Raw genomic sequence first — 12,095 nt, 5'->3', positions numbered from 1 at the left:
TTCACAGTAGCTCTCAAACCATAACCCTATGGTCTGCCATGAACCACAACTTCTAGTGACTATTTAATTATTTTTATTTGTTGTTATTCAAAAGAATTCTCAAAGAATACCACCTACATTTCCTTTTTCCAGTATATCTGTGTTTACCCAAAGGGGGGTACTTTCAATGTCAGGAAAGTATCTGCACTTTTTGTAGAGAAAGAAAGTATATTTTTCCCCAGGACAAATTATTTTACAGAAGCTTTGCCTAGGGGCATTGACATGTAAATCACAGAAAAAAAACATTTCATTTAAAGTAAGTGTGCCCACCCATACGATTTTTGCTAGTGAAGCCTGTTTTATTTGTTTGTCTCAGAATGAAATGAATTGTAAGATAAGCCTCCCAGAACAAGACATAAGAAATAAGTATTGTTATAACTAGGCTTGTAATGAAGCTGAAATTACTAATAAAAGAAATATCCTGGAAAACATTTTTTTTGGGAAAGTTGCTAAATGTATTGGAATTTCCCAAATAGTTGATATTTACAAAACAAAAAGCTCCCCCCACCTTCTTCTAAACCCAATTGTAGTTACCCCCCTGCCCCATGAAAGTTTATGTTTAATTTGTCAAACATGTATGATCACAGAATAAGGTAGCTATGATGTAGCAAGGAGGGGATCCAAAAAAAGCAAGGGGCAAAGAGAGATAGAAACATATGTGTTGTTTTAAAAGTTTGAGAGACATACTTTTGGGGTAATTAATCATTTTATTAATGATCCTAGAATTTTATTAATAAAAGGAATGGTTATTTGGACATCTGTATTGGAACAAAGGCAATCATGGTGATGGGCTCACAGATATGACCTTGAAAGAATGGTAGTTCCTGAAGGTGGCAATCAACTCTGGTTAACAATTCATGACAGAATGAATATTATAATGAGAGGTGGACCTATTCTAATGAGTGACCAGGGGACATGGATTTCCTTTCAAGTCACCCTTACTCTTGGGAAAATCTAGACAAAGGATCTAGATCTTCCACCCAAGCCTGAGGAGAACACAATGGGTCTTAGATTAAATTCCTTGTAAGGCTGGGTGAGGTAGCAATATCTAGATTAAGGAGAATGTTAATCCTAACTATATCATCACTCCTGACCTTCAGAGCCTGTGTTGAAATGAGGACTTTAGGAAAAGGTGAAGAACTCTGGATATCCCCAAATCATTGGTCATTAATAATCATTTCTCTCACAGAGTAATAGAGACAGAGACAGAGAGAGATTGAGACAGAAACAGACATGAGGTTTTGGAGTATCTTGAAGTTCTTTGAGAGGGGTCATGGCTGATTCTTACTTCTTTGTGTAGTGTTTTCATTAATCCAATTGTAGGGGTCAAATTTAATATGGGGAGAGTTAATTGGGTGGCTTTCCAAACATTGGGGTTCATAAAATAATGAGGGTCCTCTAGGTCCAAAGTTTCCTTCTCTCCGAACTGTCTTTTTTTAGTTATTTCTCCCAGGGCAATAAGATAGGAGATTATCAGCCTCTTTTCCACAAACAAATCAGGTTTTATTACTAGGAATAAAATACACAACAAAGGTGAAATTAATTAAGCTAATGACAAGGGAATAGGGAAAGAGGAAAATAGATAATCTCCCTGGCTCTAGCAAAGACTGTCTCAAAACCCAAACTTGCTTTCAGCTCAGCTAATTCAAAGAGCTGGATGTTTTTATTAACTCACCACCAGGGTCTGTAATTTCTATGGGAGTCAGCTGTTCAGCCCATCTCCAGTCTGCTCCCAAAGCTCCTCCAAGGCAAGAGTGCCCATTTCCTGTTGGGGGTCCCTTTTCCTACTTTTTTTTCCCTCTCCCAAAGGGGAGGTCCTTCAAGTTTGTGGCTGAGACTGGTCCTCTGTTGATGACGAAGTGCACAGCCTCTGAGGACACTCCCTCTCAGGGTTGGTCAAGTTTAAATTAGGTTTAACTGGGCCAGCCAGGTGTGACTAAAAATCTAATCATCTTAAGTGGGTACTTAGTAGTTTCTCACTCACACCCAATTTAAACACTGCTAAATCAATCAGGTTGGACCCCTGGGCATCTGCCAAATTCCATTATTTTACCACACAATTAAGGAACATAAGTATCTGTTTGAAGATTAGCTTGTTAAATGATGATGGGAAAAGGTAATGTGGACCTAAATTCTTGGAGTCTTCTGAAAGTACTTATTTATGAAAGAGAAATAAAATTATGACATTACCATGACAAGAGTGGGGATTGTTATAACTAGAATGAAATAACATCAAATATATTTTTTATTTGACTTCAGAAGTTTGAGGCCATAGCTTTTGCCCTCTCTTCTCCCTCTATCTTGTCCTTAATTTGTAGTCCACTCCCCAACCTTCCTTTTTAAATTTTCCCCAAGTTCTTCATGTAGCTTAGTGCTAGTTGTGAATCCTAGGAAGGCTAATTTATTTGGACAGGTGTTCTCAGATTGATCAATCCCATGTTCCCTAACATAGCAGGAAGAAGGAACTAACAAACAAATTCTTCCTTTTCAGGGAAAGCAGTCCAGTTCCCTATGACACCCCAGCTAGTACCTATTGAGTAAATTATATGGATAATTTTCCATGTGATGATTTTTGTTGATGATAAGTTTAGCAATATCCACCTGGTCTTATTTTGTTTCCCAAGGCAAAGCAAATTAACTAGGGAGGAAAGGAGACCAGAAAGGATGAGCTGTGTTTCTGTGTTTCAAGATTATACAGTTCCCTGGTAAGCTTGTCTGTGTTATTTGTAATCATACCAAAATATCCATAATTTAAAAATTGGCAGGAAACGAAACTTCAGTCCTTCTGTCCCTGTTGGAACACATCAGGGAATCAGGATTTTCTCTTCCCCAGAGATCCCATTTAGCTTGTGCCAGATTTGAGCTGTGGAAATTTTAAGTGACATGAAATTTATGTGAAGTCCCACCATGAGCTAGAAGAGCCAGAAGTCCTTGGACACCTAATTTGGCAAGAGCTAACATGTCCTTTGATATGTACTTCAATTTTTTTTTTTATGGTGTAATGAGGGTTAAGTGACTTGCCAGGGTCGTACAGCTAGTTAAGTGTCAAGTGTCTGATGCTGACTTTGAACTCAGTTCCTCCTGAATCCAGAACTGGTGCCTTATCCACTGTACCACCTAGTTGCCCCTGTTCCACCTAGCTGCCCCCATACTTTAGTCTTGAAATGTAAACATTAGAACTTCTATAGCTTCTCAAGGGCTATGTCAATGTTCTAATTTATAAACTGAATTTGTAGATATGTTCAGGAGCTCTGATATGTTTGATGAATAACTGAGAGAAGATTTTTTCACTTATGACAGCATGGTGGGGTAGGTAGAATGGTTGAACTTGGAACTAGGAAGATCTGCATTCAGCTTTTCCCTCTGGCATGTGACCATAGCCACATCACTTAGCCTCTTTGGGTTTCAGAAAACTTTCAGAATTAATGAATTTTAGAGATGGAGGGTACTCTGTTCATCATTCAATCCAATCTATACCTGAATATAAAATTCCACTAATATGTACCTGGATGACAATTGATTATCCAGCCTTTGATTTAACACACTTTCAATGATCACAAGATCATAGATTTAGAGTTGTATGAGACCTTAGAAAACAAAGGAGAACCCATTGCTCTTTCCACTAGCCTATTGGTCATATATGGCTTGTTTAGTAGAACGCATGCCTCTGGTGTGAGGGCTTGCTGAGCACTTTTCAGGACTGCTCATGGACCCTTGTTCACCTTCACCCAATTCTCACCTGTGGCTCCAAGAAGTTATAGCATGTGCAGTAGACACACTCCAGTAAATCATCTCAGCAGACAAACTGATCCAGGTTGAGGGTAACTGATAGGCCTTATTCTTGTCTGTGAGGGAGGGGGATGTCTACCCAAAGAACATGATGAATTTTCATGGAAGAATGGGTGTATGAGAACATTTTGTTTCAATGGCCATGAAAGTGGCTGAAGTAGACACTGTGGAACACTTAGAGCTTGGTAAGGCATCAAAGACACCAAGGTCATCTACTGCATCCTGGCCTATTGCCATTAGTCTTGACTTTTGTCCTGACACTGGACTTTGATGACTCAAGAAGAGAGAGTGAGGCTGACAACTCTGTGCAACTCTGTCTCACTTGTATCCAATTCACTTCAAGACAAGACATCACCCTGTGACTTCATTGCTTCTCTTAAAAAATGAAGGATAAACAACAGGCCATTGCATTTATGGCTAGTAGGAACACTTATCTACTAACTTTAGGTAAGTCTATGTTGCTAGAGGGAATTCCCACATTGATGAAATTACAATCCTTGATGACTGACATGTGTTTGTAACATGGGGACTTTTGCTATTGTTTATATCATGACTTAAATGGATAGATTTCACTTAGGATATTCTATTTCTTGAATAAGAATAGTTCTCATTTGGAAAGATGAAGATATCCATGGAGCAACTGACAAGAAACATATTTATCTCAGTATGGTTAAAGTTAAAATTATCCAAACAGAAATTCTGCTCACCATGCATAAACCAACAGTTGACCAGAGCAAGTAAATATGAGAACTTTACATTGAGAGCTACTGTTCTAAATTTACCCTATCATGTAAAATTGCCCATGAGATTTTTGTTGCCAGATCACTGGAATGAGATAATCTTTGTCATGTAGTCTGTTTAGGAATCCAGTACTTCTTGATATGTATATGCCCCAAATAATTGCCACGTGGTTACTTCCTACTCTAGTATTTCTGAGATATTGGGCTCCACATGAAACCACTGGCCATCCTGATGCCTATAATGCACTCCCTCTTCTCTTTTCCTTTAAAATCTAACTCAAGTACCATCATCTGGATGAAGCCTTTCCTAGTGTCCCCAACTCCAGTGGAAGTACCTCTCCTTCCAAACTACCTTGTATTTATTTACTCTCCATATAAGTTGCATATATATATATATATTTTATATGTCCTTTTTGCCTTTCCCATTAGAATAGAAGCTCATTGCAAATAGGGATTTTTAAAAAAAATTTCTATTCCTAGGACATAGGACAGTGTCTGACACATAGTGCTTAATAAATATTTGTTTGTGATTTTTTTTCATTTCTGGGCCTTAGTTCCCTCATTTATAAAATGAGGATAATGACATTTGAAGGAATATCATATGAATCTGTTTCAATGTATATGGCTTTCACTGGTACAGATTGCAATTCATTCATTTTTTCAATCTTTTCCCATATTTGGCCATATCTTTCCATAAACTCTCCATTGACATTCTACCCAATGCATTGGAGGGCTTCCTAAGGTTTTTATTTTTATTTTTTTAAGTACTTGATATATACCAGCTCAGCAGAATATTCATCTGCTATACTTATTTTTCACTATATGATATATTCACTTTGGGTTTTCTTCATAAATATCCTTAATCATATATTTTATATCACTTTAAAGCAAGTTGGTAATAAAACTTCTACAAATTATGTGTGTCACCATTACCCTTTTTGTTACCTGAAATTTTTATTCTCCTGAGATCATGCTATTAAGATGATTTTAGCCACATAGACCAACTGGAAAGATATATATTTAGAAAGATGGACTTTTGCAGCATCTTGAGATCATTAAAATCACTTGCAGTTTCTAAAATCCAATGCAGTAAATCTGCTCCAACTACTCTATTCTATGCTCGATTCATTGTCCATATGCAGTACTTAACCAAGATACATGTGGTTTTAGAATGACTGACTGTACAACTGAATGTCCTAATCTGGGCAATATAGTTTTTCATCCATTTTGTTTTTCCAATGTGGATGTTGGTATGATTCTTGAGAAGATCTGTTCCTGGGATGAACCTAATCAGGAGAATTTCATTCTCAAACAGACTTTTGGAGAAATTAATCATCCATAAAAAAAAAATCTTCCATCATTGGGATTTTGTCTGTGATATGCTCCTTCATAGTGGTGAATATCATTAATGCATGCATTTCTTTTCCTTTCTTGATATTGATAATATTTATCAATATCAAGGCATTTCTGAACAAAGTTATCTCTGTAATCACATTGTTATGGAGTAGAATTTTGTATTATTTTAGCATTTATTTAAAAAAACTTGTTTAAGGAAAATGTTTAAATCTGCATTTTGCTCTACCAAGTTAAAAAAAAGTTTAATGAACCAATAATGGATACACAAGAACATAGTTGTTTTCAATTATCTTCTGAAAATAATGAATAAGTAGCCTATATTTTCACATTTTTATTACTGATACTCATAAAGTATACACAGAGAGGGATCATGATATAGTGGATAGAATGCTATACCTGGACCCAGCAAAGACCTGGGTGCAAATCCCACCTTTGATACTTACTAAGTATGTGAATCTGGGCATGTTTTCTGAACCTATTTTCACATTTGCAGATAACAATTGTAGCTAACTTGATTTTATATATATATATACACACACACATACACATACATATATATACATATATGTATAAAATTTTATAAACTTCAAAATATTATATAAAAGTTTACTATTATTGTTATTGATAATTCTGTTAAAGATAGAGATGAAGTAATCATATGGACCAGTAATTACTATGGTATTTTTAATTACTTTTTGGAAAAGTACCATTTGTGAGGTTTTTATGTATTGGGGGTGTCTCCCACAAACATACACACTTTAAGAAATAATACAAATAAACAATGAATTGCACTTGGCATTGGTTTCTTCTCTATAAATTTGGTCAATTTTATCCAACTTAATATTCTTGAAAGACATTTCCACTTTTCCATATACTATAACTAGTAGTGGGATCAAAGGAATGCCAATGGAATGGTTTTATTATTACCTTAAATAGGAATAACACACCATCTAAATTTTGGCAGATCTTTCTGTTCCATTTCACATGACTTGTTGCCCTTCCATTTTCATCTAAAAATTCCTTTGGGGAGATTTTCTTTATCTGGCTTTCATTCACTGATTTTGGTTAGTTTGTGAGGAAATTTATTTCCATAATTTACTGTGAATCTCTTCCATACTATTCTTGAAATGTGCTTGTATTCTTTTTTTTTTTTTTTTTTTTTTTGCGGGGCAATGGGGTTAAGTGACTTGCCCAGGGTCACACAGCTAGTAAGTGTCAAGTGTCTGAGGCTGGATTTGAACTCAGGTACTCCTGAATCCAGGGCCAGCACTTTAACCACTGCGCCATCTACCTGCCCCCGAAATGTGCTTGTATTCTAAATTGGTACTGCTTTTGGTAGCTATGTCTTTTCACTTATACAACCATAAGATTTTTTGACTTAGAATTGAAAGGTACTTTAGAGAACATCAAACACAACTATGAACTTCACAGCGTAGTTGGAAGGAAATATCTTGTAAACTATAAACTACTATGTGGAACATATAGGCATTTATACATATGTATGTATATACATATATATTCATATGTATACATACAGTCATATATACTGAGGGAGAGACATAGAGACAGAGTCAGAGAGACAGAGAGAGAGAGGGAGACAGAGGGAGGGAGGGAGACGGAGAAGGAGAGGGTGAGAGTAAGGGTGAGGGTAAGGAAGAATTTTCATGGATATAAACTATTCTGGAATGCTTCAGTAGATCTATGAGCTATTAACAGGGGCTGCTTTGGGGAGCAGAAGATCCCCTATAATTGGAGGTCTTTAAGCAAAGGTTGAAGGATCACTTGCCAAGAATATTCTAGAAGAATTTCTTGTTCAAATTTTGGGTTGTACTAGATGGCTATTGATGTCCCTCCTAATTTTAAGAGTTGGTAATTTTATTATTCAGATTTCCTCAGTATGGGTACTCCCTTCAGTAGTGTGGATTGCTTGCCTTCAGGAAGCTGAACTAGGAGTAAGGAAAATCTGTGTTCAAATCCTGCCTTGGCCACTTACTCAGAAACCCTAGATAAATCATTTACTATATCTTAGCCTCAATTTCATAATCTAAAATTGTGGGGTTGGACTCAATTGCCTTAAGTTCCTTTCCAATTCTAAATCTATGATTCTGTGATTCTATCCATGACTTCTTATCCTGTGGGATATGTCCTCCTCAGAGCAAGTACTCAGCATGCTGGGAAAGTTTTTCTGGCTTAATGTAGAAGACTGTCTATCCAAATGCTAGCCATCTGTCATTCATGCTATATGAGTCCACCTCCTTTTTTGTTATTCACATCCTTGATAATATGATGTTCATACATCATCATTGGTACCATGCTACAGTTTACCTACAACCATCATGGACATATCCTTTGCTCTTTATGTTACCTGAAATGTTTATTCATCTGAGATCAGCTACCTAGTATTACTAGAATATATTCATATTAAAAAGTGAGCTTTTGTAACAAGGTCACAAAGTTTATAAAAGGCTTTTGGTTTCCAAACCAGGTCCTTTATGCATAAATCTTATGCAGGAAGAGTAAATATTTTCTGCCTAAAAATATTACTGGGATCTTTGTATGGCATCATGGTGATGGTTGAATTCCTCTAACAAGTTATAATGGAGTTTATAGCTTTACTTTTGTTTATTTTCCATTTTTCTTTTGAGTTATCAGTTCTAAATAAGTAAGGTTAGAAATTTCAAACAAAGAACAGGGCTGAGGTCAACTAGTGTCTTTTGGAAGTACTCCTGGTTCTAACTAGGTAGTCATAGCCAATTAAAGAATCATGTAATTTCTTCAAATTTGGTATTGATTTTGACCTCATTTCTAACTAGTCAGTGATTTGCATGCACATAAAGAGCTGATTATTAAACAATCCACATTTTTGCTGAGCAGATATTTCCTATTGTTAAGATGTAGTCAATCTTATTTTCTGTGATGTTGCTTGGTACTGACCACATCCAGCATCTTCTGATTTTTTCCTAAATAAGATATTTATATTGTATATTCAATGGGACTTCTGAGTAGCCTAAAAGGTGCTATCTTTGTTCATTTTTTGAACACTGTAGTGTGTAAAACTATATGTGGTCTCCTTATTTTTGTCCCAAGTTTGGGAAAAATTAGCTAGGGTTCCTAATATAGTGCTACTTATAAATTAGAAGCTTTAGCACCAGTTTGGGGGCATTAATCATAGATTAAAGCATATTAGGTGTTACTAAAGATAGAGCACATTGCCTTGAAAGTTAGGAAAGTTGTGCTAGGATCTAGGGAAGAAGAGAGAAAAAGGTGCCTTCACCTACAATTCTTAGGCCAAAAAAGGAAGTCCCTCTCCCTGTGTGACAGGAAGCTTCCTCCAGGTCTCAACAAGAGGTGGCCCTTATCCACTGCTTCAAGCTCATTGGCTAGCATCACCCAAATCCATTGGTTCCCTGAACTTGAGGGTGGTCCATGACCACAACATGCCTGAGATCAGAGTTCAGAGAACACTCCAGGTGAGGGACAGGCTCTCAGGTAGGTGTGGTTTCAACCAAGTCAACTTCAGGTGAGTTAATCAGCAAAGTCAATCGATCAATCTCAATATTATCCTCTCAAACAGGGGGTGCCTCTGGGCATCCCCAAACCCATTATATTCTCACAACACCTACATAAGATTTTTATCATAAGTTTTGCCATCCTCTTGTGGCTGCACAGGACCATTGAGGTTACTGAATATTGAGATGTATATTGAATTGATTTAGATAGTCTTATGAAGTTCATCATATAATTTCTCAATTTCTTCATTCTGTTGATGTTGGTACAGAAGTTCCATTGTGGTCTTCATGATGGTCTTTTTGCTTATGATAATTTTGATTGTAGCATGTAGCCTGATCTTATTCTCTCAGAATCAGGTTAGTTACTTTTCCACCTTGGAGTTCTAGGAGTACTCCTGAGGTGCTTGGGCTGTCTTTATTTAACACTATTATCTTGAGCCCCCATTCTGTTTTAGTTTTGCCACTGTTAACTTCCAGCTCTATACAAGCTCTATTTTTTTTTTTATTTTATTTTTGGTGAGGCAATTGGGGTTAAGTGACTTGCCCAGGGTCACACAGCTAGTGTTAAGTGTCTGAGGCTGGATTTGAACTCAGGTCCTCCTGAATCCAGGGCCAGTGCTCTATCCATTGCTCCACCTAGCTGCCCCTCTATTTTACTAATTAATATCAATTAACTTTTATAAAGGGAGGCTTACTTTATAGATATAGCAAGAACAGTAGTATAGTCCTTCTAATAAGTTGGGACACATTTTCCCTATATGACCTCTGTCTCTGAAGAGCGTGAGTGCAGACTTTGCAGTTTCTAGATAACCTTGGTCCCACCAAGCACATATCCAAATGTAGGATTACTGATGAATGAGTTCTTGTCTCAGCTACTGCAAGCCTAGGTGCTGAAGATCATTCCTCACTTCTCAGTTTCTCTTATCTATAGTAGTTAAATGCAAACCCTAGAATGAACTCCTGTGTCAGACCTCCTGATAGTTTGATTTCTTAACCTTTTGAACTTGCAAGTGTTTGGTCTCAAATCTAATTCATATTTTGTGAAGGAAAACAATGGAAAAGGGTGGGGTTTTTCCCTTACAAAATTATCTCTGGAATGAACCCAGACTATAAGAAGTCAAGTTAAGACAAGAGATAAGGTTAACTAATGTCTTTCAAAATACACTCCTGGTTCCAGCTGTGTAGTCATAGCCAATCAAAGAGGTTTTATTCACCATGTGGTTAGCTGACCAGAGTCAGTTATAGAAGGCCTAGATCTACCCCAGAGTTTACATGAAAATTAAATTGTAGTATAAGATTGGGCTCAATGGCCATTCCCCTATTGCACTCACCATGTGCCCTTTGCTTCATGCTGGCTCAGGATGAGATGGGGCACATCCCCCATTACATGACCATTATAAATTTAGTTGACCAAATGTTCCATTGAAGTGATATGTCTTGTTGTCTTTTGGCATATGATGAAATTAACTCAAAGGATCATAAATTATGAGTTGGAAAATACTTTTAAGGTTGTTTTTGTCCAAACTGTCCCAAAAATGCCTTGGCCAGTTCAAAAACATAAGCAGCATATGCAAGGTTCAAACTGGGGCAATTCTTTTATTCTCTTATCCAAGGAGAAAACTTTAGGTACAATTGTTTTATGACTATTTTCAGATTTCCTTATAGTAAGAATGTTCATTTTCCCCAGTAGCATATTAATTCACCCACCATTAGACAAAGATCTCAAGTCCCCACTTTGCACTGAAACATTCTAATTTCTTTCTACTCCATATTGTTCTGTGTGGGAAGCACCAGATCCTTTCCTGATCTTGGCCCAGGCTCCCCTTAGGGGCTGGGTCTTATGAAGCATTATTGTCTTGTCCCATGCCTGGGAAGTCTCCAGCTCCAATTACAAGGAAATGAAAGACTTGATGAACCTTTTCCAATGATAGCTGTCAGAACAAGAGAAGAAAAATATTGCTGTGCAATGGAAGTTCTACAATGCTATAAATGATACCAGATTGCCTTTGAGCCCAGGTAGATGTCACTCTATGGGGGTAAGCAGCTCAGTGAATGCCCCTGAGAAGGTCTGAAGATGGACTAGCTCTTCCTATGTTCAATGACTGATTGAAAGTATTGTTGGACTTCTTGCCCCTGATAATCCTCTCTGAACACAATCAGGTAGCCTCTCTGTTATTCTGCCTGATGAGGCGGGCAAATTGATTACATAAATTATATGCTTATATTGATAATAATTTTTGTATCTTCACTATAATACCTTTTGGGACCAGTTGCTTTCAGAGACCCACCTTGTAAGGTACAAAAAGCTGTAAATGTAGAAACAGAATCATCAAGGGAGTTACCAGGTCGATATGAATCACAATTCTAAATTATGAATACTTCCTTCAAAAACCCTGGCTGTGCAATTTGTGTGTAAAGAGGAATGTTTCTTGAAATGTGCTCCTGGAAAATAGGATTGGAAAAAATATTCTTAAGGCTATGCAAAGCAGAAGGTAGGACAAAGGAGGAAGGGACCTTGTGCATAACAAATGATTAGTTTTATGAAATAAAATGATAGTGACCATTTCTGTCTTCTTTTTGCTCTCTTTATGCACATAATTCTGACAAACAAAGGTGTCTCCCAAAATTCTTTCCCAGTCATTTTTTCTATTTTTCTTAATAC

Source organism: Dromiciops gliroides, chromosome 1 (genome assembly GCF_019393635.1).
Source record: "Dromiciops gliroides isolate mDroGli1 chromosome 1, mDroGli1.pri, whole genome shotgun sequence".
Lineage (NCBI taxonomy): Eukaryota > Metazoa > Chordata > Mammalia > Microbiotheria > Microbiotheriidae > Dromiciops > Dromiciops gliroides.
The sequence above is the reverse complement of the archived record's forward strand: the minus strand, read 5'-3'. Positions refer to the sequence as shown.